The sequence below is a fragment of the Gavialis gangeticus genome, unplaced genomic scaffold, assembly GCF_001723915.1.
Source record: "Gavialis gangeticus isolate Ggan-Ray unplaced genomic scaffold, GavGan_comp1, whole genome shotgun sequence".
Classification (NCBI taxonomy): Eukaryota; Metazoa; Chordata; order Crocodylia; family Gavialidae; genus Gavialis; species Gavialis gangeticus.
The window spans coordinates 171564493-171576132 of NW_017729022.1; the positions used below are offsets into that span (position 1 = coordinate 171564493).

An 11640-nucleotide genomic window follows, 5' to 3' on the forward strand; every position below is an offset into this window, starting at 1 on the left:
TGCTACGAGCATTGGTATATAGGCATTTAAGGCCTTGCCTAGCTGCGTGTGCCACCCCCTGATTTGGGAGACTGTCTGGACCCCTGTTTCTTACCTGGGCACTCCTTGCATTTGTCACCTGTCTTGCTCGGGTGGTGTCTCCTTGTCTTCCTGCGGCCCCGTCCCCCAGCGAGGCTAGCTTAAAGCTGAGGAGGATGAGAAGGAAAGGGTGAAGAAGTGTTGGGTGCAGGGAGGAGAGCATGCAGAAACAATGGCACAATATCTGAATGCCCCAGAAGCAGCAAAAGAAGAATATTTAACTGTAAAGAAACAAAAAAACAAAAAACAAAAACAAAAATAGGTCAAGGAGAAGGTTAATTATACTTCACACAGAGGTGATCACTACCGACTTTGTGTCATTAGAGTCAAAGGGATGTAAGCCAGTTTTCATGGAGTCTGAGTGAAATGGATTAGGAGTTTGAAGAAACAAGCATACAAACATATACAGGAGCTTAGAGGAAAAGGAGTCCCATTACAGAAATTGAGGAAAAGGATGGAGTCAAGGGATTTCTCCCAATTCTGTACCCCAGATAGTTGTTGGTCAGTTTTGCTGAGCTAACTTGAGTTAATGTGTTTTTTAAAGCACTGTTAAGGCACTGGTTAAAATGTTTGAAGCCATGTTAAGTAGCCATGTGATAGCCTACAAACCCTAGCAAGCTATACCATTAGATATTAAAAACCATTGTGTTTGCTCACTTGTTCAAGTACTTTCAGATAAAATAAGTAGCATTCAAGAGCTTTAAAGCTGCCAAGTGTGATTCTTTGCTTCCTTTTTATAGTCTTGCAGTAAAATGTGATTCCTGTATTCAGCACACAACTCAGGTACTGATAAGGTTTATGAGCAGCTGACTCTTTCCCTGCCACATACAATACTGCTTGTACTTTGAGCACTGGTACATTCTTATAGGTTTTACAAACAGCAGTTTTTAGTTTTTAAATGATTACGATTTTTGTAAAAAAAAAACCCAAACTTTTATTTTTTAATCACTGCAATTTATAAACTTTGCCATAAGCAGAAATGAGATTCTGGACATTGACTTGTTATCTTTCACCATATATAACTTGTTTTGGATGGGGGTTGTTTTATTTTTAATTTGTTTGCTTGTTTTTCTTTTTGAGAGCTGCAGGATATACTGGGATTGGAAAGGATCAGAGTAAATGTGAAAGAGTTCTGTTCTTGGTGTCCTAGTTTTCACAAATTATTCCCCTTCACATAAGTAAATAAATGTAGCTTGCTTCAGGACCTAGGGTTGCATCCACTTTTATTGCCCCTTCCTACCAAAATAGGAAAGGCAGTTTTACTCTGCACTGTACATAGAGATGTATACGGTTACGCAGCGAGGTGGGTCTGCAGAATACTTAAAAATATGAACAGCAATACAGTGATGTGATAAAAATCTGAATAGCAGTTAAAATAAACCTAAGAAATCAAATAAGGTCATCTAACATGGTCTTAACTGAAATAAAAAAGATCAAAGAAAGTTATAATTAACAGCAGCACTTGCTTGAATACTCCTATAGAAGCAGGAAAAAGCTAGAAATTACATGTCACCTTCATATCCTGGCTTGCTGACCTTGTGCTGAGATCAAGCCCTTGCCATACCAGCTGTTACTATTAAGACCTTGCCCCTGAGGGTTAAGTAGGCAAGAAACTTAGCGGTCCTATAGCAGAGCAAACACTGCAAGTTCCAGCCCCTAACGTGCCCAATTCAAGGCAGTCTGCGTGTGCTTGTCATTCAGTCTTGTCTCTGCAGTGTTGTAGGGCAGGTTCAGCCAGCTTGTTGCTTTCTGTTGTGTTGCTGCTGTCGGAGCAATTCCCGAGCCATGCTCTGCTTCAGGACAATTGCATGAAAGACGATATTTGTGCCTTGGAGGAGATACCTTAGTTTCAAGGTAGCTTTTCTTTCTTTAATGGTTAATCTGTTTAATTTGGATTACTAAGCATGGAAAGTATTTGATATAAAAATGTATTTAAAATCCAATTATATTTTTATGCCGTATATTGTAGGCTGTAGCTAAAACAGCTTGTTATTTCAGAAAACATCACTCGTGTAGACTGAACGAAGAATGTCACGTATGTTCAGTTGTTTTGCATGAAAATATTCTCCTGTTGGTAACAAAAGCAGATTCCTTTGCTTGTGTATGACTACAGCCGGATAGAAACGTTTGAGCCTGGAACAGAAAATTGTTAACACTTAGGTGTCTTGCACAATACAAATATCCACTGTTGTTGTAACATAGGTGGGATAATTTTTGTTGACACTGTTTATAGCTTTTCATTTCATTTTCATGATCTTAATCCAACTAATGTGGGACTGAAGAGTTGTTTCTGAGAAGTATTTGGAGATGAAAGGCATTGAAAAGTGTGATGCAAATAAATTAATCTTAGAATGAATGGCAGAGAATGTTGAATGTTTGTACAGAATACCTTGATAAATTTTATGAATCTTTCCTTAGACAATGCGTTTTATTTTTGAGCAGGTAAACAGTTAAGCAGCTAAAACATCTCTGCTTGATGTGTCTGATATTTGTATCTATCACTTTTACTGCATGCTTAATATACTGTATAATTGCAAAACTTATATGGTGGATTTTCTTCCAAAACAGAAGAAAGGTAATGTAATTAGCAACAGATCTTCAGGATCTTCAAACATGATTTCATTTTGAAATTTTGTTACAAAAATATTTGGTATAAAATACCATAATTACTAGTATTTAGTGGGCATGTTATACTGTAAGACCAATAGTGCAACACTGCTGTGTCATAACTGAATCTCTAAAGTATAGGGGGGTGTTGGGTTTTTTACTTATTACATAACCAAACTTTATCAACAAGATGGTTGTAGTTTATTATAGCTGTAACTGTATCCAAGCAAGGGTCTTTCTTTTGGTGTCATTCTGGGGATAGGTTAGCTTAAACATTAACCCCTCATAGAAAATTCCGTATGGATTTTTCAACATATGTAATTCCTTTTGCACTTTTCTTAGTGTACATGGGGTAGAGTTATTCTGAATCAGAGCATTAGTAATTATGAAAACTTAAATGTCCTTTATATGGTAGTGGAAAGTCACTAAAGCTGTGTAAATAAGACTTTGGTAATGACAATGGTTCAGTCATAGGCAGTGAGTTTTATTGCCTTCCATGCTCTTAAACTGTGATGAGGTATTACTACTAAAAATACATGTATTTTTAACTTAATATGTCTTGCAGTGGTCATACTTGTTTGTAGCTGTGTACCTTTTTATAATTGCAACTACTTAAAATTTTCCTTATCTTTGCACCAGTTGGTTATAACTTTTCTTCGTTTCCAAATATTCAGTTTCTGTTAAATTACAAGTGTGATAGCATTGAAAATAAAGTGCAGTAAGGAGTGGAAAATCCTCTCTATGTAGTTTTGAGTGATCCTACAAAATTATTTTTTGTATAATTTATGTGAAGTGAGACTGTGATGTCAAAGCACTACAAACAGTTCCTATAAATGGTCTGCTGTGTTTCATTGTTTGTGCTCAGCACATAAACTTTTGGTTAATAACAGAAGAGAGAGAGAAATATTCTTAAAATCTCTTTCCTGTGCCTTCCTCCCTGATTCCCACTCTTCCTACAGCTGCTGTTGATGGTGGGTCATTCCTGGTAATGTCAGTTTACTGGCAGCTTGATTTATTAGGTACCCATCTGCAGCATGATCTACAATTCTGGCATTGTGACATCTGGAAACTCCCTGTCACAGGAATTGCAATTCCTGACCCAGCCTGCAATGTAGGAAATGAAATCATGGTGTCTCAAGTCCAAGACAGACCAGCTTGTTAGCATTTCAGGCTGTTGAGGAAGGTGAAGGCAACAGTTTAATAGATACTAGCTATGGAAAGGGGAGCGAGAGAATCATCTTTTGTTCTGTAAATCTTTTAGGCTCTAGGATTGCACCCTATTCATTACTACATGGCTCAAGTATTTAAATTTCTGAGTAATTATTAATTGGTAGAGATTAGACCATTTAATTAGTGTGAGCTTAGTTACTATACAGTCAGGAAATAGATAAACAGGAAAAAGATAGATGCAGTGTTATCCAGGATACATAATGAAGCAGTTGCATTCATAACAATTTAAACAGCATTAAACATTTAAGATTTGTGTATTCAAAATTTTGAAGAGTATATAACATCTTTTAAAATTAAAGTACCCTAGAAGTAGCTGAGAGAGAGATGACCTCACATTTGTTATGGAATAAAAAATAAAAAGACATTTTAACAGGCATCATGCACTATAAAATATGCTTATGCTAAGGTTTCCATATCTAGATAATGAAAGCTTTTCAAGGAGGCACTAGCAGCCTACTACGAAACTCAAAAAGCAAGAATCAGGAAATTGTGAGAAACCAACTCCCACATATTGTGAACATGCAAAAATGAGATGTTATGGAATTTTAAAAATGTTAAGGCAAAAGCCAAAAGCTGAGATCAACAACCATAAAGCATATAAAGTTGTTTGACTTTGTAAAGAATACTGCCCTGATAGATAGCTAGACATCTCTTACAAAAGCCAGTATCAAAAACCAGGCACCACCTGTTATTTTTTGTGAACTTTGAGAAACAGAAAAGGCAAAAAAAATGGTGAAGTGTAAAGGGGGTGGGGGGGAGGAGGGAAGGAAGGAGGTGGAGAAAATCCTCTACAGAATGACTGTGCATTGAATGGCACAGCAAATGGAATATAGGGAAAGTTTGTCCCAGAGAACAAGTTACACGCTTGTCAAGCTAAAAATCTGTAGAGGGTCTTGGGGGATGTACATCTCTTATACTGTTTGATTAGAAGGGGATACTTGTAGATAACCATGGGCTTGTTAATGTTCCTCACTTTAGGAATTTACTAATTTTTATGACATTTAGGATTGAATTGTTAGGGACATGCTTTTGGCAGGAAAATACATTTTTATCACTTTAATTGTAATGCTTATTATCAGGATCATCATGTGCTCCTCCTTCTTCAGGGACAACACCCCCCCCCATTCATTTTTAATTGCCTGGGTATCTGGAGGTTGTCTACAGCTTCTGTTCTGGAAAGTTTTAAATGCTTTAAAATACAATCTGAGCTTTATCTGGCCTTAAATATTGAAGGGACAAACTCTTAACAGTGTTGGTTTTATTTTGGTGCAACAGTTAAGGTTGGAACTTATTTTTTCTTAAACAGTTAAATAAACCAAGTAGCTGTTTCCCAGCTTCTCTGAAAGATCTATAAATTATCTATGCTACATAACAGCTTCTACTGAATTTCCACTACATCATTCCCATTCGAGTTTGTACTTTTCTCATTCTCAGTTACAAGCATTATTAGTCCAGATGGTATTTGTTGAACCAATGTGTGATGGGTTTTTTTTAAGTCTGTGGGTTTTTTAAAAAAAAAACAAACTTTAAAGCAAAGAAAAATTCTTTTAATTGCAGCCAGAGTAACAGGTGAACTTAATCCAAGTCCGAAAAGAACATGCTAGTTAGGGAACACCAAATCCTACATACTTTTGACATGGTATACAACATTACTGTACTTCCTGAACGGTTTGCAATCCAGCTGGCAGATGTTTGCTGGGTAAGCAGTGTTTAGTGTTAACTCTACAAATAATAGAGGGATCACTTATAAAACTGTCATTATGTAACGTTGTCATTACAAAGCCTAGTAGCTTTCATATACTATATATGTCAGAGCTACAAATAGTTGGTCTCCACTCTATTCCTGAAATGCTTTTGGCTTGTTACCTTTTCTTTGTTAGTGTATACATATTCCAGAATCTGGTATAGAAGAAATAGAATACCACATTATATTATTCTTACCTTCTGCTTGAAAAGTCGCTAAACTTACAGTGTGAACCCAAAACACAACACTGCCACCAATTCTTCAATAAGGAACCATAGAATTAAATGTAGATGTCTTGACAGGTGTCAACTTCAGATATTTTATTTCACTGGTCTTCCAGCTGAGGTCTGCAGATCCATCATGAGGCCATCATAAGTGGTCCATGGAAATTTCAGTTAAAATTTTGATGAAGAGGCTGCACAGTAGTCCATGTGACATTTTGAGGGTAGACTGTTGTCCTTTAGTTCATCGAGTTTGGTAATTTGTTTCAGCTTACAAAAGAAGAAATTCTGTCAAATCAAATGAATAAAAATATTACCCAAATTCTTAGTTTTCTGTGACCCTGAATTAACTGATCTCTCTGGAGTTTCAATTCATCAAATCACTTAAACATGAGCCTTACTCAAGCACGCAAGGTAGTCCCACTCACTCCAAGACTGCTAATGTTCTAGATAAGCAGATGCATTCCTGGGAATCTCCATGAAACTGGACAAAATCCAAAAGTTTCTGAAGACTTAAAGGAAAAGAATACATTAGCTTGATCTGTTAAGATTTTGATTGCTTAAAAGTTCACAAGTAGTCTGCTGAACAATGGTAAGGTGTTTTGAATTAATGCCAAGTAGTAGCATTGACCCTGAATTCACCAGCGTCTGAAAAATAATCTTTTAGAAGACTGACTTTGAATTTCAACACAGTGACACTTTTAGTGAGAAATGACATTCAGGCAGAGATGGCATCTGCTTAGAATAATATGTTGTTTGACTCTTGTAGAAGGTGTTAAATTAATGCTTGTTTGCTTGCCTTTAGCAGAGGATGAAAATTCCCAAATCACTTAATACTATTAGCAGTAGACAGATATAATGTCCAAACCCAGCGTACTCCTTCTAATAAGAGTGGCTAGTTTCCAAGGCTGTGTGTAAACTGTTGCATCATAGCCACTTGCGTTTGCTGATGCACATTGTGTAAATCGGTGGTTCTCAACCTTTTTAGGTGCAAGGCACCCCCTGCTATAGGCTTGAGGCACCCCTTGATAGACTGAAGGCACTCCTTGGAAAATGCCAGATCTTTGTTTTCAGTCTTTTTTTTTTTTTCTTAAAAAAAAAAAGAGCAATTCTTTTGTGGCAAAGATCTCAAAAACACCACAACCTGGGAAAATGTATTTAACACTCTAGAGTCTTGATTAAACTCCCTTGGGTTTATTTTATTAATGATGTTTGCACTTCTAACAGTACTAACATTGTGTGGCACCCCACAGCACCACTGAAAAGATCTCAAGGGACCCCAGGGTGCCATGGCACCCTGGTTGAGAATCACTTGTATAAATGCTTAACAGTTCTTTATGAAATGTTTTGAAATACATTTACCGTATTTACCTGAATCCAAGGCAGCTCCCCAGTAATTAGATTCTATACATGCAAATATGTTATACTTTTCCATGTATAGAATCTAATTAGCAGAAGTTTGTCTTAAATTCATCCCCCCTCCACTGCTCTGGTGGGGAAAGCAGTGGTGGGGCAAGAGACCAGACCTCCACCCCTTACTTCTCTGTCCATTGTTCCCCCTGTGCCTGCCCCCCGCCCACCTGCTTCTCCCTGCAGTCTGCCCCCTCCACCCCGTATTTGAAATAGTTATTAGCAATATCGTACAAAAGTTTATATCTTCATCTTTCCCATGTAACTTGAATCATGATGCTGATAAAGGTTCTGCGTATATCGCACTGATATAAGCAGAACCTTTGTGGATATTGTAGGATATTAAACTGCTGTGGAAAAATAATACCAAGAAAAAATCACATTTCAAGAAGCAATATTGAACCCAGTAACTATATGCTACAAATGCATCAAGCTTTAAAGCCAAAAGCTAGCTGCTTTCAGCATCTTGAATAGTTGGGCATTTGATATATCGGCACACCTTATTTTGTTATTGAATGAATTAGCAAATAAGCAAATTTTATCATTGAGTGACCTCCAGGAGTCCAATAGCTCCAAGCAATGATAGCTATTCAGTACAGTTTCTTGTTCAAAAATAGCGAACATCATCAACCACCACCACATCAATAATGTCCATGAATAAACAAATAAGCAGGCTAAATTCCTAAACTGCTGGCAAACAACTCAATAAGAGCTTTCTCTTTCTGGATGTCCAGCTAGATCTGTCCCCTTTAGCAGCCTCTTTGAATTGGCCATGAAGCTCAGGAGAAAACCAGGCTGTTTAAACAGCAGTATTTCACATAACTAATCTGTCTCTTCAGACAGAGACAAGGTTAAACCAGCCACTTGAATTTACACTTCTGTGCTGGTGAAAAGTTTTAAACAGGCCTGACTTGTTTGGGACAGAGGAAAGGGATGTTCAAAAAGAATTTGAGGAATTGGACTTTTGCTAAACAGGGATATTTTCTCAAATATGTTGTCAGGTTGTGACTAGTTTCTGTTTGGAATTAACTCTGCAAGGAGGTTGGCTTTGCATATGATCTAGAACAAATAGTGCAGGGAGCATTTTCAGGGGATTGCATTTTCCTTTACTTTCCGAGTTGAGGATTTGGTTACGTTGACGAGACACAGCACCAGGGGTTGCTATGGGCCACATTCCACTGCGCAAAGCACCTTCTGCTCAGTAGTAGTGTTCAGCCCATTAAATAGCTCAGCTGGCTGGAAATTCTTGTACTTCACATGTTCACTGGCAGTAAAAGAGAGGAAAACCTAGTTAAAAATTTTCTTTCTTATCTATCTTTATCTGTCTGTATCACGTCTGTCTTTAAAATCCAAGGCCTTTGACTAAGCCTCTCACTTAAACTTGTCATGCTGCTTACACCAAGTTTTTTAGTGATGCGTTTAATTATTTAAGGTGGCTGAAGTAGGCGTAGAAACCTGATTTCTCTTTATGAAACAATATGCAGTATTTTTAATGCTATACTATAAACCCTACCTTCTTTGCAAGGACCCTGTAAAAGTATCTTGGGAAACAAATTCTTATTTTGAATAAATATGGTATTTGATGGCCTTTGTTGTTGTTTAAATGATCAAAATAATATTCTCTCCCTTATTTTTAAATCCTCTCCTTGAAAAATAATTGTGGTTAAAATGAGGCAAATTAGCTGTTGCTTGTATCCCAGGCTTTGCTTGGCTGTAAGCCAGCCCCCTTCAGTCATCATCACTCCAATGTACATAGTTATGAACTATTTACAGTGCACAAACAGAAAAAAAAATCCAGGCAAATCCAGAAAACCTTAGCATGTAATACCTTTTCTGTTATTTAAGCTGGTGCTTCTACAACAGTGCACATCCTAATTGCTCTCAAAATTGCTGCCACTGAGAAGGGAGAGTTCCTCAGTCAGCTAAATAAAATGACTTATTCCTGAGATTTTTTTGTATTTTTAGTTTAAAAGAAATACACTGGAAAAATATTCCAGTTGTCCTAGGTATACTTAGTCTTATAACAGAGCCTGTAATCCTATTATAGATTATATTACACACAGATGACGAACTAAAGTGTTCTGATTTCTTTAAATAGCCTTTAAAAAAATTTCTTAAAAATACTTATAAACTTGATTTTCAGTGGAGGATGAGGAAATGGGGACCAAAACCACCATTCTGACAGCTGGTAAATGCTCTCTGTTGTGCAGTCCTGTCTCAGCCACTGACTGTTCAAAGGGCTCAGCAAGCTGCAGCACAAGGTTTTGATGGTTACCTGAGTTTCCACTGAAGTCTGTTTTATAAATAGTACCTTTTTCAGTTAGTCTTTATACTGACCAAAAGTGATCTTTTTCCAGCAAGCTCAAGTGTGTACCACTGCCTCTCAACCACAAGTGGTTATAACTGAAAGATAGCCAACATTCATATGAACTACTTACATTTTGGTCTGGTCACTCAGCAGTTTATGTAACTTAACTTTAAATTTTTGGTTAAAGAAGGAAAAGTCCTTCCAAACACCCCCTCAGCTGCTTACCACTGGCTTCCAATCTCTCTTTGCTTGATGCTCTCTCTTTTTAGGGAGAGCTCATCCTGCCTCCCTTGTTCATGCAAAGTGTTCTGGACAGTGTAACTTCCTGAAAAGGAGGCAAGATTTGGGACCCCAGAATCTAGCTTTGGAAAGGGCTGTTTGCACCCAGCTGCAGGGACATTTGGAGGAAGTGTTAGGGTAACAGGCATTGAGGGAACTGCACAATTCTGCTGGCCGTTGCCTATACTGTAGTTGCCCCTAGGGTCTACTCTGTCCCCTCAGTGCTCACTGCCAAAAACTATCAAATGCTTACCATTTCCTTGGAAAAAAAATTAAGTTGGTGGTACTCAACTATAATGCTGATCTGAGCTGTAATGTCTTGGAGGCTTTGTTCCTGTCATTGCTGTGTGATATTTTGAAGATGGTTACTTTCTTTAGTGAAGAGTAGCAGTTAAATAAAATAATTTTTAGACCTCAACCATCCTGTTAGCTAGTTAGAATTGTAGAAGGTGTTGTTATAACACAATTGCACTCTTTATTTTAATCTGATAAATTTCTAATAATGATGAAAACAGCTTCCTTATACATTTGTTCCTATCCTTATTTTAGCTGTTTGTGCAACAGCGTAGGTGAGAGAGTTTAAGATTTACAAAAATCCAGTTTAAAAATCTAGGCTTTGCTTTTCCAGACAGATTGTCCTTGATTCTTGGAAGAAAGAAATATGGAATAGTAATGTAATGCTTAGGGAAAACAAAATAGCAAAAAGCAAATATGTTTTAATAATAGTTTTAATAGAAATTTAATTATTTAACATGCTTATTATAAATTTAAAGTATATATGTTATAAAATAATGCATATTAATACTTTATTTAATAGGAGTATTTAATATGCTTTAATAACAGAGAGACTGCTAGGGTACTTAAATATTCAAAATGCCTCCTACATAATTTGAGTTGCAGATTTAGTGTCTTAGGCTAGGGTAGCGGTCAATCTCAGAGCCTCTTGGAGTTGATCTGAGGCTGGGGGGTGGCTGAGCACATATGTGAATGCATGCGTGTGCCCCACCCCCAGCCTGGCAGGTCAGTCCATGGGGGACTGAAGGGGAGGGGGCCAGATTGAGGCCCCTGCGGTGAGGGACAGAGTGCCACAGAGGCAGGAACAGGGGTAATATGAGTGGGGCTGTGGCCAGGTGGTTGGTGGGAGGATGGAGCCCGGGTGGCTTGCCTGGGTGGCTCCCACCCCTGTGTGCACACTGGCGGAGGCCCTGGGGAGTACGTGCCCCCCATCTGCATGCAGCAGAGGCAGTTGTCATTGCGGGCTGGGCTTTGCAGCTCAAGTCCTGCTGCAGCCTGCCTGGGAGTGGCCTGATGCCACATTCATTCAGCCTCTGGGTGGGCAGGGGACAAGGTTCAGCCCAGCAGCAGGGCACACATGGCGTGGGGCAGTTCCTGGGCCAGCTGCAGCAGGGCTCGGGGCACAAAGCCCAGCCCACAGTGGCAGCTGCCTCCACCGCACACAGACAGGGGGCATGTGCCCCCCCCAAATGCTGGGCAATTTGGGTGGCTGCAGCAGCTGTGAGGGAGGGAGTGGAGCTAGAGCGGGGGCAGGCCCTGTACATCTGGGGCATGGGACACAGCCATGAGCAGCTTGTCCAAGGAGTGTGGGGACAGCAGTGGGGAGCACAGCCTGAGGGCATGGGGGGCATGTACCCCCAGAGCTGCACACTGGCCCAGTTGGCTGCTGCTGCAGGCTGGGACTGGGATGAGCTGGGCTGCACTCGGGCCGGGCATCAGCGGTGCTGGGGGCGGGGCAATGTGGGGGT

At 39.0% G+C, this 11640-nt stretch overlaps 1 protein-coding gene across 3 annotated transcripts in view; it reads left to right on the forward strand.

Moving 5' to 3' along the window:
- Positions 1-11640, forward strand: part of DISP1 (dispatched RND transporter family member 1) — a 181106-nt gene that overhangs the window by 109241 nt on the left and 60225 nt on the right. Inside the window, exon 1 of one of the 3 annotated variants that reach the window (XM_019516497.1) lies at positions 1513-1932. The exons of the other annotated variants lie outside the window; for them this stretch is intronic. The gene's annotated coding sequence lies outside the window, so the exon portion shown is untranslated. Of the gene's footprint in view, positions 1-1512; positions 1933-11640 lie in introns of those variants that run through there. 3 annotated transcript variants of the gene reach the window in all.